This window comes from Lactuca sativa, chromosome 6 (assembly GCF_002870075.4).
Source record: "Lactuca sativa cultivar Salinas chromosome 6, Lsat_Salinas_v11, whole genome shotgun sequence".
In the NCBI taxonomy this organism is placed as follows: Eukaryota; Viridiplantae; Streptophyta; class Magnoliopsida; order Asterales; family Asteraceae; genus Lactuca; species Lactuca sativa.
In genome coordinates, this window is record NC_056628.2 from 154,177,633 (window position 1) to 154,197,993 (window position 20,361).

At 31.8% G+C, this 20,361-nt stretch overlaps 1 pseudogene; it reads left to right on the forward strand.

The window, feature by feature from the left end:
• Positions 1-2,524: 2,524 nt before the first annotated feature.
• LOC111901088 (puromycin-sensitive aminopeptidase-like) lies at positions 2,525-20,053 on the forward strand (annotated as a pseudogene).
• Positions 20,054-20,361: the final 308 nt, after the last annotated feature.

Here is a 20,361-nt window from a genome sequence, read left to right on the forward strand (position 1 = left end):
TAATCACTCCATTTACTTGATAGTGGGCTTACAAATATACTAAAAACACCAACAATTCACCAAACAATTTACATCGTCAGTTCTTGACCCAAATTGCTTTATCTACTGGGGTCAATACCCAATAATATTTAAATAATAATAATGCTTAATAAAAATGATATGTCATGTTACATTAATCAATTGATAAAAAATTATACCCAACTTATTTATGGATTTTAGTTTTCTAAATAAACGAAAATAACATTTCTAGTGAACATTACAGAGCTCTATCATAACAAAAGTTCTATGACATTGCTAGTGAACATTACAAAGCTCTATCATAACAAAGTTCTATGACAGTGACTCATAGTTGTAATTATTTCATGTAACAATGATATGAATCCAAATCATAAATTTTATCTAACTTAAGAATTTAATGCATATTTGTTTCTTGGAATATTGATATAAACTTCATCAAATTTGCGGAATGTTTATTTCTTATAATTCAGATGGATTTTTTAGGAAACCAATATGATATGCATGAGGAATAAAATTTACCTACACGCACCTTCAAGCTAAAAATATGTTGATTTATATCTTTCTGTGGGAAATTGTTTAATTTCATAATATAAATAATTAATCCAAATAAAAGATCGAGGAAAATTAGAGGCCCAATTGCATGATTGGCGGCTCCATACCGGTCTCGTATCTTTAATCTTTTTAAGACCAGTCTTAGAATGATCCAATTCTTTTTTCTAGACAAGTCCTTTGTGTCCGGTTTCACAGTCTTTGTGTGCCCCCTTTTCGGTTCGTTGTCGGGGATTGTGCGGACCAGTTGCAATATTTTGACCGTTGACCGTTGATTTTTGACAAATTTGATTTTTCTAAAACTTTTCTAAAATGTAGTTCATTTCCTTTTCAAGAGTCGTGATATGCCTTAATTCCAGTTCTAAACCAATTCCGATTCCAAATCCAAACCTTGTTCCAAACAATCCAAAGTGGTTCCATAACTTGATATATGGTTGTAAACGAATTGACCAAATGCTTGTTTATGTTTGTTTGTTCATATAACCGAACAAACAAACGAACACGAATGGATAAACAAACGATTTTCTTGTTCATGTCTGTTCGTTTAACAAATTATCTTGTTCGTGTTCGTTTGTTTATGTTTGTAAACATGCTAAACGAACATAAACGAACGGAGTAAACAAATACAATTGAACGTATATTAACATAAACAAATATATAATATAATAATGTAATAAAAACAATTGAACATAAATAAACTTAAACGAATGAACATAAATGAACAACATTAACGTACGTTCACAAACATAAATGAACGAACGAGACCATTGTTTTTTTTCGTTTGTTTAAATAAACGAACGAGAATTTGTGTTCATTGCGTTCATTTATTAAATAAATGAACATAAACAAATTTTTTGCAGAACTCTTCGCTGAACGTTCACTTCATTTATAGCGTTAACTCGATGTATCCGGTTTCCTGATACCGATCAAGTTCCTGATTCTAGTAAAATGCCAATTCCAGTTGGATCATTTTAGTCGTGTTCGGTCCGTTTACACCTCTTACGTTGCCAAAAATGCCCAATACTATTTACAGGGGATTATAGATTATTACTATTTACAAAATAAATCTTTTAATTAAGAAAAAAAATTGTGTAATTAATTTGTAAAAAATTACAAATCCAACTAACACGCTGACTATACCCATCCTTACGTTATCATCATCAAAACTTTATGTAAATATCCCCTCTTTCTCTTTGGTCCGATTCTTTTTTTATCTTTGTTTCATCTTAGGTTTGCTCGAGGCTCTCTGATTCCCACCCCATCACTGATCACTCAGATCAAAGAAAGGTAATTTCATTTTTCATTTTCATGTTTTTAATCAGATTTTTTTTACCATTACTTCAAATTAACCCTATCTTGTATACAAGCCGTATAAGAAACACCAACTGGTAGCTCACTTCACAGTCGATTATATCAATTAGGGAAGGGTTTAAAAGGGTTAGATTTTTTTAAGTATTATTTTTATCTGGATTTTTTTTTGAAATCATTTATACATTTTTTGCGAATTTACTGGAATCTTGATTAGTTGACCATGGCTCGATTGATTTTCATTGCAAAGGTCCGAGCTTGCCGAGGACTTGTCTCTTGGGTTTGATTTCGTCTGCACATGTGATTACCGAATACCATTTATTAATCTTTAAGTTCGTTTGTGTTCTTGATTGACGATTGTTATCTGGTTGACTTAATAAAAATTTCCACGAAAGTTGCCGATTGCCATATCGTTATTCAGCTGCTCGTCTTTTTTACTTAAACTAGTTTAAGTAAATACTTAGATACTTTTTTTTATAGAAAAAGCTGAATAAATTGATAGTATAGGGACTATATTTGTCTTTTTCCTATTAATGCTACCTTTATATATAATAATCTAGGTATAATCTAGGAGACTAGGATTCCACATATCTAACTAACAGATAAGATTCTTTATTAATAATGATTCATGTTTGGTTTTTAGAGAACTAATTAAACGAGTAGGAAACTCGTTTGTTCTGTGGCAACCGGATCCTTGTCAAAATCATTTGAAGAATCGAAAATGGAGGGTCCTAAAGAGATTTTCCTAAAAGATTACAAATTACCCGATTTCTACTTTGATACGGTTTGTACTTTGTTCAACTAAAATGCATGTTATTTTTTTAAAGTTTGCATCTTTATGGTTTTTGTTTTGTGTTAATGAATTCTTTATTCAGGTGGATTTAAGTTTTTCATTGGGTGAAGAAAAGACGATCGTGTGTGCAAAAATCAGTGTTGTTCCTAGAGTCGATGGTATATATGCTTTGTGATTTTCATTGAGATACACTTTTTTTCTTTCCAAAATAAGTATATTAACTTCTAATAACGTATAGTATTAATTAAAGGAAAATATGTGTAACAGAGTCAAAGTTATGTTATTTTCTTGATTGTTTAGTGAATGGATGTTGTTTCGACAGGTGTCCCTGCTCCATTGGTTTTGGATGGGATTGATCTCAAGCTGATTTCGGTTAAGATTAATGGAAATGAATTGGAGGTATGGAAACACTAAATTTCCCATTAAGTTTCTTGATAAATGATGTTAATTATTTGTAAATTGAGAAAATGACTATGCATTTTGGAAATGGAACGAAAAGATAAAGAGAAAATTTGTGAAAAGTTTTACTTAATGTGGAAATCCTCGTTTCCTTGAGCTTATTTATTAAGTCATTCTTTTTCAAATTAAGTTATGTCCTCAATAAGTTCATCAAGTTAAAAAAACAACACCCAAATCTTACATTCTTTTTCTTAAGGAGAGAGATTATCATTTAGATGTTCGGCATCTAATTCTCAAAGCACCTCCAAGTGGAAGTTTTATCTTGCAAACCGTAACCGAAGTTTTACAAAAGAACTCATCATTTGAGGTAAAAGAAAAGTTACTATGCAAGTTTTTTCTTTATAAAAATTAATAAAATTTGATTAATGTTTGTAATGTATTGTAGGGTCTTTACAAGTCGTCTGGTAATTTCTGCACACAATGTGAAGCGGAAGGTTTCAGAAAGATAACTTATTTTCAGGTTCATTATATGAAGGGATTATTGATTTGTTTTCTAGTTATTATTTTTCTTTTATTATTATCATTATTATTATTATTATTATTATTATTATTATTATTATTATTATTTTGCTTTCAGGATCGCCCGGATATTTTGGCGAAATATACTTGTCGTATTGAGGCTGACAAGTCATTCTACCCTGTTTTGTTGTCCAATGGAAACCTCATTGAGCAAGGAGACCTAGAGGTGAAAATTCTTTCCATATAAATAATACAATGTTTACCAAATTAGTTCATTCTTTCTATATTAAATTAAAAAACAACACCCATAGATATGTTTGTGCAGATCTCTCTCTCTCTCTCTCTCTCAATATATATATATATATATATATATATATATATATATATATATATATATATATATATATATATATATATATTACTTGAGATTCTAAAAAGTAGAAATATTGAGATTCAACATCAGCCATATATTTCTCATTGCATCTCTAATGCACCATCGTACCGACAGCAACGGGATATGTATAATCATAAATGTCTATATAACAGAGATGTATAATCATATATGATTATACATGTTTATAGATCTATGTCTAATCATAAATGATTATACATATATATGTTTGTTCACAAATTGATTAATCATATATGATTATGGTGGTTAGTGCAGAGATGACGATGGTATAGGCGACGAAGGTGGCAGTAATGGCGGTTATGGTGGTGGGGAAAAAAGGAATTGTCATCGCTGAATAATCATTTATGATTATAACTCTGTTGTCGCACTGATGCGTCGAAGCACTATATGAGAAATATATGGCTGAGGTTGAATCTCAATATCTTTATGTTTTCGGAATCTCAACAAACCTACTTTTCTCTCTCTCTCTCTCTCTCTCTCTCTCTCTCTCTCTCTCTATATATATATATATATATATATATATATATATATATATATATATATATATATATATATATAAGTGCTTATTATAGTTTGACACCATTAATAAGTAGTTTTCAGTGTTTGGCTAGATTAAAATTATAAGTGCTTATTTACGTAAATAAGGAGTTTTTCATAAGTTAATGGGTTCTAACATACCTAAAAGTATGCCTTATTTACACCATTTACAATATTAACTCTCTCTCTCTCTCTCTCTCTCTCTCTCTATATATATATATATATATATATATATATATATATATATATATATATATATATATATATATATATAGGTTCAAATGTTTTTCACATCTATTGTGTGCTAGAATGCACCAATAGGAATTTAGTATTAATTATATGTATATTAAATGCTATCCATACTTATAACTCATTTTTATGGAAACTAATTAAATTTGTCATTAATGTCAACAATAATATTCTTTCAGAATGAATTCATATCTAGAAGAATTAGAGTGTATTCCAGCAGAATGAGAGTATATTTTAGTAGAATACACTCTTGTTCATCATATTCCATACAACTTTATTGTAGTTTAAGTGGGTGGGTCCTGAAACAAAATACGAACTCATATATAAACACATAGATGCGAATTCATTCTGAAAGAATGTTATTGTTGAGATTAATGAGGAATTTAGTTTGTTTCCATAAAAAGAAAATTATAATTATGGATATCATTTAATATACGTATAATTATAGAAATCATTTAATATCTATATTTATTTAATTAAATAATTATTTAATTTACTAAATTTCTATTGGTGTATTCTAACACATAATAAATGTAAGAAACAAAATAATCTAGCCCTATATATATATATATATATATATATATATATATATATATATATATATATATATATATATATATATATATATATATATATATATATATATATGTTCAGGTTCATTTGAGACATGCTAATTTTCTGAGACAGTGAGACCAAATCTAAAAATAATTTTAAAATGCAAAATAAAATGAAAAATCCAAAAATTCTTTTTTTAAATTATTATTTTCGGAACTTTAATTACATAAAAAAAATTATCGTTTTTTTTTTTTGAAAAATACGTGAAATATTCTAATAGAATATTACACTGTAAATATTCTAATGTGATTTTTAGAATGTTAGAATATTCTACTAGATTTGTCAAATATGTAGATTATACTAATATCTAATATTCTACTAAAATATGTAAAAAAAATGTATTTTTTATTATTTTTGGTATTTTTTTATTTTGTTTTTGGAAAATATAAATTCATAAAATAATATTTGAAAAAAAAATCAAAAATTTTCAATTATTTTGCATTTTAAAATGTTTTTTTTATCTACCAAATGAGTGGCTAGGATTGCGTCTCACGGTCTCACAAAATTAGGTCGTCTCACAAGAACCTAACATATATATATATATATATATATATATATATATATATATATATATATATATATATATATATATATATATATATATATATTCATTTTACATTATAAGCAGAAATTGTCAAATACTAAAAAACAACTTATCACATTATTACGTTTTGATACTGGATAAGCTAATCTCATTACTTTTTTAATCTCCGTTTTACACCGAAGAAGCTAATAAACACTTTTACAAATTAGTATTAGTTGTTTTAAATCGTTTTTTCTACGTTAAGTAAAAAAATAATTGTATATACCTTACTAAGTTTTTCATTCTTTATTTATCAAGTAAAAGGGAAATAGTTCGTATATAGCTTACAATTTTTTTGCTACATCAAGTAAAAAAAGGAACACCCATGTATACCTTACCAAATTTTGTCATTTTTTATTCATTAAGTAAAAAATAAACACCCATGTATATAATAGCAAAATACAACGACGATGGTTTAACTTCAACGAATTGTTTTCATTTAATGAAGAATATGACCGAGATTATCTTATCTTCTATTGTGTTTATCTTATATTTATTTATTCCTAGTTTCCTGATAAGATTATGATCTCTTCTTTCATGTTTATCTGTTTGGGTCTTTGGTATATATGTACTCTTTATCAATTGAATAAAACACACGACCTGGAACTAATTATTCCAGTTGAACCCTTTTTAGATTTCTATATGGTATCAGAGCGGGTCCTCTGATCCGCCAAAATCGCAAAATCGGAAACCTTCTCCATGGCAGGACCAATAGATGGCGTTGAAGGGAGTGGGAAAGACAAAACCAAGAATCCTTCTTCTGATCCAGACTCTCCGTATTACATTCACCCCACTGATTATCCACGTCAGATGCATGTGAATGATACTCTAAACGACAACAACTACGCAGACTGGTCTCGGGAGATGAGTGACTTTCTTATCGCCAAGAATAGGGTCGGCTTCATCGATGGAACTCTTCCAAAACCGGCAGAGGATGCACAAGACTACAAAGCATGGCTGCGCAGTGACGCTATTGTGAAGGGATGGATCACTACCGCCATGGAAAAGGAAATCAGAAATAGCGTAAAATACGCAATGACTGCTAGACAGATTTGGGAAGACCTCCAAGAGAGATTCGGAAAAGAAAGTGCTCCGAGGGCTTATGAGTTAAAACGAACTCTAACAACTATAAGACAAGACAATCAATCAGTGTCTGCCTACTACACAATGATGAGAGGAATATGGGATGAAATTGATTCTGTCTCGCCTCCACCAACATGCACCTGCAACAATTGTTCCTGCAATTTAGGAAAAAGACTCATGGAGTCCAAAGAAAAGGAACATATATACGAATTTTTGATGGGCCTTGATGACATCTTTGGGACCATTAAGACCTAAATTCTCAGCACTAAACCCATACCAAGCTTGGGTACTGTCTACCATTTGGTATCCGAAGATGAACAGCAAAAGAACATCAGCACCACAAAGAAAACAGTGGTGGAGGCAGCAGCTTATCAGATACGAACACCACCAAAAATTGAAGTCAATTATCCTGAAAACGCGTCAGTCGTGAAAACCTTAAGTGTAAGCACTGCAATAAAAGCGGACACACGATTGATGATGTTTTGAAAAGATCGGGTATCCTGACTGGTGGGAAAATCGACAACGAAGAGCTCCAAACGATCAGAAGAAACTGATAAAACCGAAACCCAAGGCTGTTGCAGTTGGAGTTGAATTCAGTCCCATTCCCGGGCTTAATGTTGAACAATATAAAAGGTTGCTACAACAGTTAAGCAGCGAAACTAAGCATGAGGCTAACATGGCTGGTAAGATTAGCTTTCATCGGCCATGGGTCATCAACTCGGGAGCAACCGAACACATCACCTGTGATGATTCCGTCCTAATCAATTTAAAGGAATCACCTGATGGTGCTCCTGTTAAAATACCAAATGGTGACAGTATCCCCGTTCAAGGAATAGGGAGTGCTTGCTTGCCAAGTGATTTGAGTGTCGATAATGTCCTTTCCATTCCAGATTTCAAATGCAACCTTTTGTCTGTTAGTAAATTCACTAAAAATCACAATTGTTTTGTAACATTTTTCCCGGATTTTTGTTACATACAGGACTTACACTCGAGGAAGCTGATTGGCATGGGGAGGTGTAAGGATGGTCTTTATAAGATGGAAGAGATGGATGCAAGCATCAAGGCTATGGCAGTCAAGGTTGATGCTGAAATCTGGCATAGAAGGTTGGGACATGCTTCAAATTCTAGACTTCAACATATTAGTTTTTTGAATAGTTTAGGAGAAACAGATCATTGTGATTCATGTATTAAAGCCAAGCAAACTAGATTACCTTTTAAAGATAGTTTTATTAAAACTTCTGCACCTTTTGACTTAATTCACTGTGATATATGGGGTGGTTATCGAGTTCCTTCACTTTCTGGGGCCCGATACTTTCTTACAATTGTTGATGATTATAGTCGTTCCACTTGGGTCTATTTGTTAAAGCACAAATCAGATGCAAGCTCGGGTCTTGTAACTTTCTACAAAATGATCAAGACCCAATTTGAGAGAAAAATTAAAAGAATTAGAAGTGATAATAGAGGAGAGTTTGTTTCAAACTATATGCAGAAATTCTATCAAGAACATGGGATTTTGCTCGAAACTTCATGCATCCATACCCCACAACAGAATGGAATAATTGAGAGGAAACATAGACACCTCTTAGAGATAGCTAGAGCTTTACGTTTTCAAGCTAGTCTTCCTATCGAGTTCTGGGGTGAATGTGTTCTTACGGCCACTTATATCATAAATAGATTACCTTCTCGATCCATCCAAAATAAAACCCCATATGAAATTCTTTTTAAAAGTAAGCCTTCATATGATCATATGAAAGTTTTGGGTTGCTTGGCATATGTCAAGGAGAATAAAGCTAGAAAGGACAAGTTTGAAGAAAGGGGGAGGCCTTGTGTTTTCGTAGGATATCCACAAGGAAAAAAGGGGTATCGAGTTTTTGATATCCAAAACAAAGGGATCATTGTTTCTCGAGATGTGAAGTTCGTAGAAGGCATTTTTCCTTTCCAAAATATTGAGGATGAAAATCAAAATAGGAACCATACAGGTTCAAATCCTTTTGACAATACTTATGATAATGAGACAGTTGCCATTCTTGATACTGCTGATCATGCGCCTGTTGTTGATCAGCCGGTTCCAAACAACACTTCGAGTGTTTCTGCTAGCCCACAACACAACCCAGACAGGACGTCTTCTACCGATGGGCCAACATTATCCCAAACAAGTCAATCTGATATTGACCCAGCCCGTCATCCAGCCCAAAACACTCGTCCTGAGCGAACTCGAACCAAACCTACACGATTGCAAGAATTTGAAGTCGAATTACCACCTTCCATTGACCATTCTCACTCTCATGTCAACACGGCTTCTTCAACGGTACATCCTTTATCACATTTTGTGTCTTATAAGAATTTTACTAACTCCCACAAGGCTTACTTGAGTGCCATCTCTTCTCAAGATGAGCCCAAACACTTTTCTAAAGCAGTTAAAAATCAGCATTTGAGGGATGCTATGCAAAGGTAGATTCAAGCTCTTGAAAATAACAACACATGGACGTTGACAAATTTGCCACCTGGAAAGAAAGCCATTGACTCAAAGTGGGTTTACAAAATCAAATATAAAACCGACTGGTGAAGTAGAGTGCTACAAAGCAAGATTAGTTGCAAAGGGTTTCACCCATATTGAAGGCGTTGACTTCCATGAGACGTTTGCACCGGTCGCCAAGCTAGTGACGGTCAGAACCATATTAGCAATTGCTGTCAGAAACGATGGGTAATTCATCAACTCGATGTAAATAATGCTTTTTTAATGGAGATTTAGATGAAGAAGTATATATGAAGCTCCCACAAGGTTTTGCAAAGGAAGGGGATACTCGAGTTTGTCGTCTACGAAAGTCTTTGTATGGTTTACGGCAAGCCTCACGAAATTGGTACAACAAGTTCACTGAAGCACTTTTGCAAATTGGTTTCAAACATTCTAAGGCTGATCACTCTCTTTTTATATTTAAGCAAAAAGATATCTTTATTTCAGCACTCATCTATGTGGACGATGTTATTCTTTTGGGAAATAATGATCATCACATTGCTAAAATTAAAACCTTTCTCGATAGCAAGTTCAGCATCAAAGACTTGGGAACGCTGAAATATTTTCTTCGAATTGAGGTGGCCCGGACACCGGATGGAATGGTTCTTAGCCAAAGGAAGTATACTCTTGATATACTTACTGACAGTGGTTTGGAAGGATGTAGACTAAGTTCTTTTCATATGGAGCAGAATATTCGTTTGACTACCGAAGATGATTCACCCCTAGTTGATGCTGGGAAGTACAGGCGGCTTGTTGGTCGTCTTCTATACCTACAAGTCACCCGACCTGATATTGCGTTTGCTGTAAATACGCTCAGCCAGTTTGTTTCGGCCCCTCGGGAAACTCATTGGATCGCTGCTCTTCGTGTGTTACGATACCTTAAAGCTACGCCTGGTCAAGGCATTTTTCTTCCGGCTGATAGTGATTTAACATTGGTTGCTTATTGTGATTCCGATTGGCTTGGTTGTCCTTTCACGAGGCAAAGACCGGTTATTTTATTACTCTTGGAGGTGCTCCTATCTCTTGGAAAACAAAGAAGCAGTCCGTTGTGTCCCGCTCTTCTGCTGAAGCTGAGTATAGATCCATGGCCACTACAGTGAGTGAAATTTTATGGCTTCGTTGGTTGTTAGCGGACCTTGAAGCTTCTCAGACGGCTGCTACTCGACTTTATTGTGATAATCAAGCTACACGGCATATAGCTAACAACCCGGTATTTCACGAACGTACTAAACATGTCGAGATGGATTGTTATTTCGTTCGAGAGCGAGTTGAGTCTGGGGAAATATTTACAGTTGCTATTCACACCAAAGATCAACTAGCCGACCTTTTTACCAAACCACTTGGGACTGACAGATTTCGTTCTCTGTTGGGCAAGATGGGCGTTCGTGATCTCCACGTTCCATCTTGAGGGGAAGTGAAGAATATGAACGAGATTATCTTATCTTCTATTTTGTTTATCTTATATTTATTTATTCCTAGTTTCCTGATAGGATTATGATCTCTTCTTTCATGTTTATCTGTTTGGGTCTTTGGTATATATGTACTCTTTATCAATTGAATAAAACACACGACCTGGAACTAATTATTCCAGTTGAACCCTTTTTAGATTTCTATATTTAATGACTAAGTATGTTGTTTTGGTAAACCAATCATAAATACAGTGTTATTTTGGTTAAAAGCAAGTGAATGTGTTATATGAGTTAGCAATTTATATATGTTCAAAATCATATGATGTCCAACTTTTCGACTCTTTAACTACCATAACTAATTTGAATATCCGATATATATATATATATATATATATATATATATATATATATATATATATATATATGCGTGTGTGTGTGTGATAACCCGAATATTAGAAATTGTAAACGTTATTATTCGAATCCAAAAACCCAAATATCTAATTTTTTGGTGATTTATCGTGGTGGTGGTGAAGGGAAAGGAGAAAAGGGGCGGGATGGCCTTCTAATATAGCATTAATATAAACAGAAATAAGTACAAAAAAAAAGTATTAAAAAAGGATAGTACGGATATTTTACATGGGTTAGGAACGAACATGTGATTTTTTGTCAAGCATGTGGACTATTTATATAATTGTCTTACTTTAATTTTATCATTAAAATTAAGGTAAATTACAAAAATTGTTCATATGATTATATATTTTTTTGAATTAAGTCCTAAGTTTTTAATTTGGACATAGAGCATCTTCAATGTTTGTTCGTCACAAAATAGTCCCAAATAGACCTAAAATGAATAAGTAACCCCACATCCCCTATTCTTTTCCCATATACATTTGCCCTCACCCCTCAAAGTTCTTTTCATTTCTTTTACTTTTTTCTCCATCTTGTTTTCCCGATTCTTTTCCCATATACATTTCCCAAATACATCTTTATATTTTATACTTATGGACCCACGAAAGTCAGTTTTATTTTATTACGAATTTGTGCATTTAAAATCCATAAGTTCTCTAAGCATCGGGAAAACCACATCAAACGTGTGAAAAAAAAAACATTTAAAATATTAGAAAAGATAGATATCACCAACAATAAATATCAAATGATGATATTAGACTGAACATTCCACTAAATGTTGAAAAGGGTACATTTAAATTTAGGGTAAAATTGGAAAATGGAATTATAAACGTTTGAAATGGAAATATCGTCACTTGGTCTTTTAAGACATGACAAACAATGCATGGATACACCATAATGAAAGGGAGTTTTGGATCGTGATATTATTAGACATGACAAATCAAGACATATATAGTGAAATGGAGTTTTGGATTGTGGTATTATTATAGTCAGAGGAGGATTGAATTGTGATATTGTTTTTTTTTAATAGAATATGGTGTCTGAATTATATTACATACACGTCTCAGACAAAGAGATGCTATATTACATTTACCTCTTCTTCCATCTATCATGGGGTTGGGTATTCAGTCAAATAAAAAAATAATTCCCTTAAACACCTACTTATCTGTCAAGCTTAAGTTCTATTAGCATTACAAATAAAGGAAATGAGGTAAAAATACAATTTTATAATCGAAAATTGGAATATTAACATGGTTTAATAAATGTTGCAAACAGGGGATGAATAAAAGAACAAGAAAAAGAGATAGAAAGATATCACAAGTAAATAAATTTAACTCTCTTGATTTTAGATGGATTGGTGATTGGAATTGTAGACTACTGATTCAGATGGGCATCAAAAACTTGTTCCAGAATAATTTGCATAAAAAAAATGAGAGAAATTACCTTTTTATTCCCATAGTAAAAGCAAGAAATTGGGGGAAAAAATGTTTTATCAGCTAAAACTGATTATGGAATAAAAAAAAGGAGGCTCAGATGAACATTTTCTTCAAACTATTTGATTGAAAAGTAGAGATTGTATCTATAAGCAAAGATTTGAAATTTTAGCATGCACGAAAATCTACCAAATACATTTCAAAGCTAAGAATGTGAATTCCTCTTTGATTGAGTCATTCACATCTCTGTCTTCTTTATTTACGGCTTAGACTAGTAGGTATAGGTATAACACTATAAAATTGTCACATCACATACCACATCACATTTATATATAAATTCATTTATTATAATTTTATAACAAACAATTTGTACCGGTTGAAAACGTTTATTATGTATAATCATATTTAACATTTCTTTATATTAAGTCTACCAATTAATTAAAATTGAGTGAATTACATATTTGAGCCCTCGGTATATTTATATTTGTAATTATTGTTCATTTTTTTTCTTTAAATTAACCTGTAAAAAAATCAAATCAAATTAGAAATGTATACTTGATGTATTTAAATCAAATGAAACAAGAGAAAATCAAGTGAAAGAGGGATCCAAAGCAGAAGATCGAGAGTCTAACTTGAGAAATATGGTTTAGATCGAGTATATAACGAGAGGTTGAGAGATTGTGGTGGTTGCAGAATGTGGGAATAAGAGCAAATAACACTGGAAGAGAAACGTGGTAGGGATTGTGGAGTCGAGGCTAAAGGATGGTTGAGGCAAAATTGGGGGGCATTATCAGTTTGTAACTTTGAACCGGGTTTAATGCATCGCAAAGTTGCACACACACGTTATGGTCGAAAAATAACTACTTTTTTTGCGAATATGTATGTGTGTGTGTCTATATATATATATATATATATATATATATATATATATATATATATATATATATATATATATATGTGTGTGTGTGTGTGTGTGTGTGTGTGTGTGTGTGTTAAATGTGACTTGAGTATTTGGAGCATTCTCATGGAGTATTTGAATTCAATGGAGCACTTGAAACTTAATTAAACCTTACCAAATTAAGTCGTTGTTTGTGCATTAAGTCAAAGAAACACTCATGTAAAACCTTACCAAGATTTATCATTCTTTATTAACTGAAAAAGAAACATCTATACATACCTTACAAAATCTTGTCATTCTTTCTTCACCAAGTAAAAAAGAAAAAAACACTTATACATACATTACCAAATCAAGTCATTTTGTCTGCATTAAGTAAAAAAAAGAAACACCCATATATAGCTTATCAAATTAAGTCCTCGCAACTGCAGTGAGGAAAGCATTTTGCTGTTTGGGAGGACCCATTCAAGAAACCTAGCTATCTTTTTGCCTTAGTTGCAGGACAATTAGAGAGCCGAGATGACACTTTCACAACATGCTCGAGTCACAAAGTTGCTTTAAGAATATGGACCTCACCACAAGATCTCTCAAAAACCGAACACGCCGTGTATTCTCTCAAAGCCGCCATGAAATGGGATGAAGATGTTCGTTCTTCTTTCCATATACTCATTTTGTCTTTTTTTTTCTTACATCTTCACTTAAGAGCGTTTTTGTCTTTTCATCTCTTACTTTAGGTTTTCGGGCGAGAGTATGATCTTGATCTCTTCAACATCGTGGTTGTTTCCGATTTCTTGTAAGCGAATTTTTTTTATTTGTCCGGATTTTATTTCTTTACTTACATTTTAATTGGTTTTAAATTGACAGGGAGCCATGGAAAACAAGAGCTTGAATGTATGTGTATAGACATGTAGTAGTAAATTATATAGCTATAAAGTCTATAAACTTTTTTTTCCAAATAAAAAAATGTTTTTTATTAATGTTTTTTTTTTCATTTTTTAATAGATTTTCAATTCTAAGCTTATTCTGGCATCAACGGAGACTGCATCAGATGCAGATTATGCTGCAATTTTGGGTGTTATTGGTCATGAGGTTTGAGATTTTTTATTCATTTGGTCCTTTTTTTAAAGAAAAATTATATCACTTAATTGCTTAAATAATAACCTGTATGTATACCCTTCTATATATTGTAGTATTTCCATAACTGGACTGGCAACAGGTTCGCTTATGTGATTTTTATTGATTATATTCTAAAAAATATGAAATACCTTTCTAATTTTTATATACCTTTATAGAGTGACATGTCGTGATTGGTTCCAATTGAGTTTGAAGGAAGGTCTTACCGTTTTTCGTGATCAAGTAAGATCTTGTTGCAGAATTTAAAAAAAATATATTATATTTATATCATTAATACGTGTTTAATGATTATAACATGTTTTGCAGGAATTTTCATTTGATTTAGGTAGTCGTACAGTTAAGAGAATCGGTGATGTTTCAAAGCTTTGTACATACCAATTTTCACGGGTTTTCATCTTTAATCTAATTGGACATCAATTAAATATTGTTTTTATTTTTCCTTTTTATAATAATTGTAGTAAACATTGTCTTTTCTAGGATGCGGGACCCATGGCTCACCCTGTTAGGCCCCACTCTTACATTAAGGTTTATAATTCATTTACGTTTTTTAAACCTCTCTTTTTTCTATTAAAGCTTCAAAACTTACCCTCTACTTTCAATTGTTTTTCTTTTCCCTCCTCTAGGTGGACAATTTCTATACATCAACGGTATGGTTCTGATATATTCACCCTTGGTTTACTCTTAGTTTTATTTCGACATGAATAAACAAAAAGATGATAAATTAGGAATTCCTATTTTTTGTGTAATTTATATTTACAGGTGTACGAAAAGAGTGCTGAAGTTGTCCGCATGTACAAAACTTTATTGGGAAGTGAAGGGTTTCGGAAGGTAATAGATTTTTATAAGGAAAAAGTTGGAGGTAATGAAGTGCAGAACTATTATTTGGTAGAATTTTACAAAAGACAATACTATAATAGAAAAAACGAGAGTGGGACGCTATAATACTGAAACAAATGAAAGAATGTTGCAATTTTTTTTTGCGTTTAGCACTTAGTTTTATTGTAAAATCAATGTTTGTTGTTTTAGGGAACAAATTTGTACTTTGAAAGGCACGATGGGCAAGCAGTAACTTGTGAAGATTTCTTTCTTGCTATGCGAGATGCTAACAATGTGGATTTTGCTAATTTCTTATTATGGTATTTCACTTTTACTACCTTTATTTTTACAATCTTTGTTAAAAAATTCATTATGTTAACAATCATGACTTGTGTTTAGGTATTCACAAGCTGGTACCCCTGTTGTGAAAGTTACATCTTCTTACAATGTTGAAGCTCATACATTTTCTTTGAAGTTTAGGTGAGGTTTTAAGACATTCTATGCATTGGATTGAGACTGATATATAATGGGACAAAAAGTATAAGTTTTTGTCATATCCACCCAAAAAGGTTGAGCGTAACCGATGTTAATGGGACAAAATTATATTTTTTGTCTCACCCAAAAAGAAATCATGTGGGGCTAAGGTTAAATTACCATTGTAATTTTTTTTTCAGTCAAACGGTGCCACCTACGCCAGGTCAGCCTATAAAAGAGCCAATGTTCATTCTTGTAGCTATGGGGCTTCTTGATTCAAGTGGGAAAGACATGCCATTATCATCTTTCTATCAAGATGGGAAGTTAGTGTCCATCACATCTAGTGGTCAGCCTGTCTACACTACAGTTCTCAGGGTTACAAAGGTAATTTTACACTTCGTAAGGGCCCTGAAAACTTTTATAAGTTATACATCTTACAAACTAAATCATTTTTGTGTCTTAAATTTAGGCTGAAGAAGAATTTGTATTCCATGGCGTGGCTGAAAAACCGATTCCATCACTGTTAAGGGGTTATAGTGCTCCTATTCACCTACACTCTGATCTTACAGAAAACGATTTGTTTTTCCTTCTTGCTCATGATTCAGATGAATTTAATCGGTAAGAAATTGCAACGTACTTTCATATAATTGTGTGTTATAGCATTCTACTTTCATTTCTTTATATCACATGATTGTATTTTTAGTTTTTTCTTATTAAGGCATTGTAAAATAGGGTGATCTTTTCAAAATACAATGTTGTAATAGAATAAATGAAATAATGATGTTATAATAAACAAGTTATTTGTTGGATTTAACCCGTATTATCATTGCAGACACTCTACTATTCTGTAGTAAATTAGTAATACACCATCATACGTTTACGTGACACTTTAAAGAAACCATTTTTCCAGTTATCAACTTTTGAGAAAGGACAAAACACAAAAGAATATAATGTTATGTAGTTTCACCATTTTATTGATTTAGCTATTGAACTATTATTACTATTGCAGTTGGGAAGGTGGACAAATATTGGCAAGGAAACTGATGCTCAACCAAGTTGTTAACTTTCAAAAATATAATAAATTGGTTCTTGATCCACAATTTGTGCATGGTATCAAATGTATTCTTTTGGATTCGAGTCTAGACAAGGTATTTTTCTTGAATGATTTTTTAGTTCGTATAGTTTTCAATATTCGAGGTAATTGAACACTAAATCGATTCGTTTATATTTAGGAATTTATTGCAAAAGCAATAACACTCCCTAGTGAAGGCGAAATTATGGACATGATGGAAGTAGCAGACCCTGATGTTGTTCATGTTGTTCGATCTTTTATCAGAAAGCAGCTTGCTTTGGAGTTGAAGCAAGAATTCATAAACTTGGTAAAAATATGCCTCCTACCTACCCCCACCCCCTTTGAATTGTGAACATTGTGTTAGTTAATGCTGACATTTTTTATAGGTGAAAGAAAACAGGAGCTCGGAGAAGTATAAGTTTGATCATGTGAATATGGCAAGACGTACTCTTAAGAACACAGCCCTTGGTATTATTTTTTCTCTTTTTTTGTTGATAGTGGTTTGGTAAATGCAAGAAATAGCAACATTTTCATTTATTTTTTTATTTAATTTCCTCCTATTAAAATGATATATGTTGAAAACTCTAACCAATTATACAAATGCCAACCAACCACATCATTTTTTATAACAGGGTAGGTTTTTTTCAAATTAAAGTGTCTTTATATTTTTTATTTTTCACATGCAATGCTATAGTTTGATAGAATTTTTGAAGTACAATGTCCTGATAAGAAGAAAAAGTTATAAGTACAATGTTATAATAGGGTAGAATTTTGGAAGTATAATGCCTTAATCAAAATCAAAAGTACAATTTAATAGTCGAAAGAAATTAAAGTAGGATGTTATAAGTACCATAAACAAATAAACGAAAGTATGTTGTTATTTCTTGCATTTATCCCTTTTTTATATTGACAAGTGTTGATGTTTATGATTTTGACTTTTTTTTTTTGGAAAAAAAGGATATCTTGCATCTCTTGAAGATGAAGAAATGAGTGAGCTTGTGTTGAATGAATACAAAAGTGCAGGAAATATGACAGATCAATTCTCAGCTCTTACAACCATCGCTCAAAAACCAGGTAATGCCCGTGAAGATGCTTTGGCTGACTTTTATAACAAATGGCACCATGACTTCCTGGTAAAATTTTGTTTTATGTAATTTAATTTGGATATATTAAAGTAAAAAAGGGATCTTTTTTATATGTTGGTTTTGTTTTCTTGATTTTTCAGGTGGTTAACAAGTGGCTTTCGCTTCAATCTGCATCGGATATTCTTGGGAACGTTGAGAACGTTAAGAAACTTTTGGATCATCTATCATTTGACCTAACAAATGCCAACAAGGTCAGAACTCTAGTCTCATTTTGGTCACCATTTTTTGTATGGGAATATGAGCTGGTTTGAGTTTATATATGAATGATAAGGACCAATTGGGTAGAATTTGAAGAAAAAGAAAACAATTACTGAAAAAATAAACGGGTTTCAATGATTTAAAAGTTGAAGCATACTCTAATGGTGTGTTTAGTTGGAAAGAATGAAATGGACAAGGTAATGGAATGAGGAATTACATTCAAATGTCTAGTACGCTTGTTGGTTAGCATGTAGGAATGGAATGATTTTTTATATGAATTTTTTATTATATTTAAACATTATATATTATCTTAAACTACTTTATACATGTTGTAATTATAAACTAAATAAATTCATAATAAAAGATGATTAAAACCCAATCCCAATTAAGGCTACAATAAGAATTATTAAAATTGAATATCACTGTTTTGATGATAGCTTTTGTGATTGCATTTAATATATTAAATGTGATTATGTATTTTCTTGAACTTTGATTTTGGACAGATGTTTTCACTTATTGGAGGATTTCGTTCATCATATGTTAACTTCCATGCTAAAGATGGTTCAGGTTACAAATTCGTGGGAGACCTTGTTCTACAGCTTGACAAACTAAACCCTCAGGTGAAAATAACTTAATTACCTTTTTTATTTTTCTTTGTTTGGGTCAGATCGAAATAAGAATTTTAAGATACCCTTAAATTATATACAACATTTTACAATAGGGATAGATGCAAGAAAAAACGAATTGCAACGTACTTTCTTTGTTGTAGTTGTTTGCTTACATTTCTTTATATTGCAACATTGTATTTTAGTTTTTTTTCTTATTGGACATTATACTCTGAAAATTGCTTTGTATTTTGATGACATCGTTATACTTGGTAGATTTTCAAATTACAATGTCTTAATAAGAAAAAAAAAATTGAAAGTAAATTCCTATAATTAGGTAGATTGTATAAAGTACAATGTTATAGTAGGGAGAACTGAAAGTAGGATGGTATATAATGATCAAAAAAACAAAACTATGTTGCCATCTCCTGCATCTAACCATTTAACAATACAAAACTTATGGGGTCGTTGAAGTTACCATTTTACCCTTGTCTTGATCCAGATGGCATCTGGGGTGGTCTCATCCTTTTCTAGATGGAAGCGCTATGACGATACCCGCCAAAATCTTGCCAAGGTAATGAGTCTTGACCTTTAATTATCATATGATATAATAAACAAAAAATAATAAATTTAAAGTATGTTGCTAATTCTTGACGAAAATGGAAAATCAGGCACAACTGGAGATGATTGTGTCGGCTAATGGGCTCTCAGAGAACGTATATGAAATCGCCTTAAAGAGTTTGGCTTAGAATCTATATTTTTTTATCAAGAATCAAAGTGGTAATCACATAAACATGAATTATAATAATGGTAAATGGCAAGAACGTGAATAATTTTACAAAAAATTTCCTATATTTTGTTCAAGATCTTTAGGTGAAAAAGAAATGCTATTTTCTTGGTTTAGTCCTTTTGTTCTTATTTTTAAAATAATTATAATACATTATAATCTTATTGAATTGATCACTTTAACAATAAAAAAACAAGGTATATTGTTTTACAAAGTGTGTCATGTATAATATATGTGATGAATTATGTATCACGGTTAGAGGGGATACATTTGAAAAAAGTCATCAAACCTTGTAAATGGAGATGGTTTTGCTTGGTTTGGTTTTGATCGATATCATAATTGGTCGAGTATAGTGTGAAAATGGACAAAACTTTCTACTAGTTCTTACATATTAAAAGATGGATA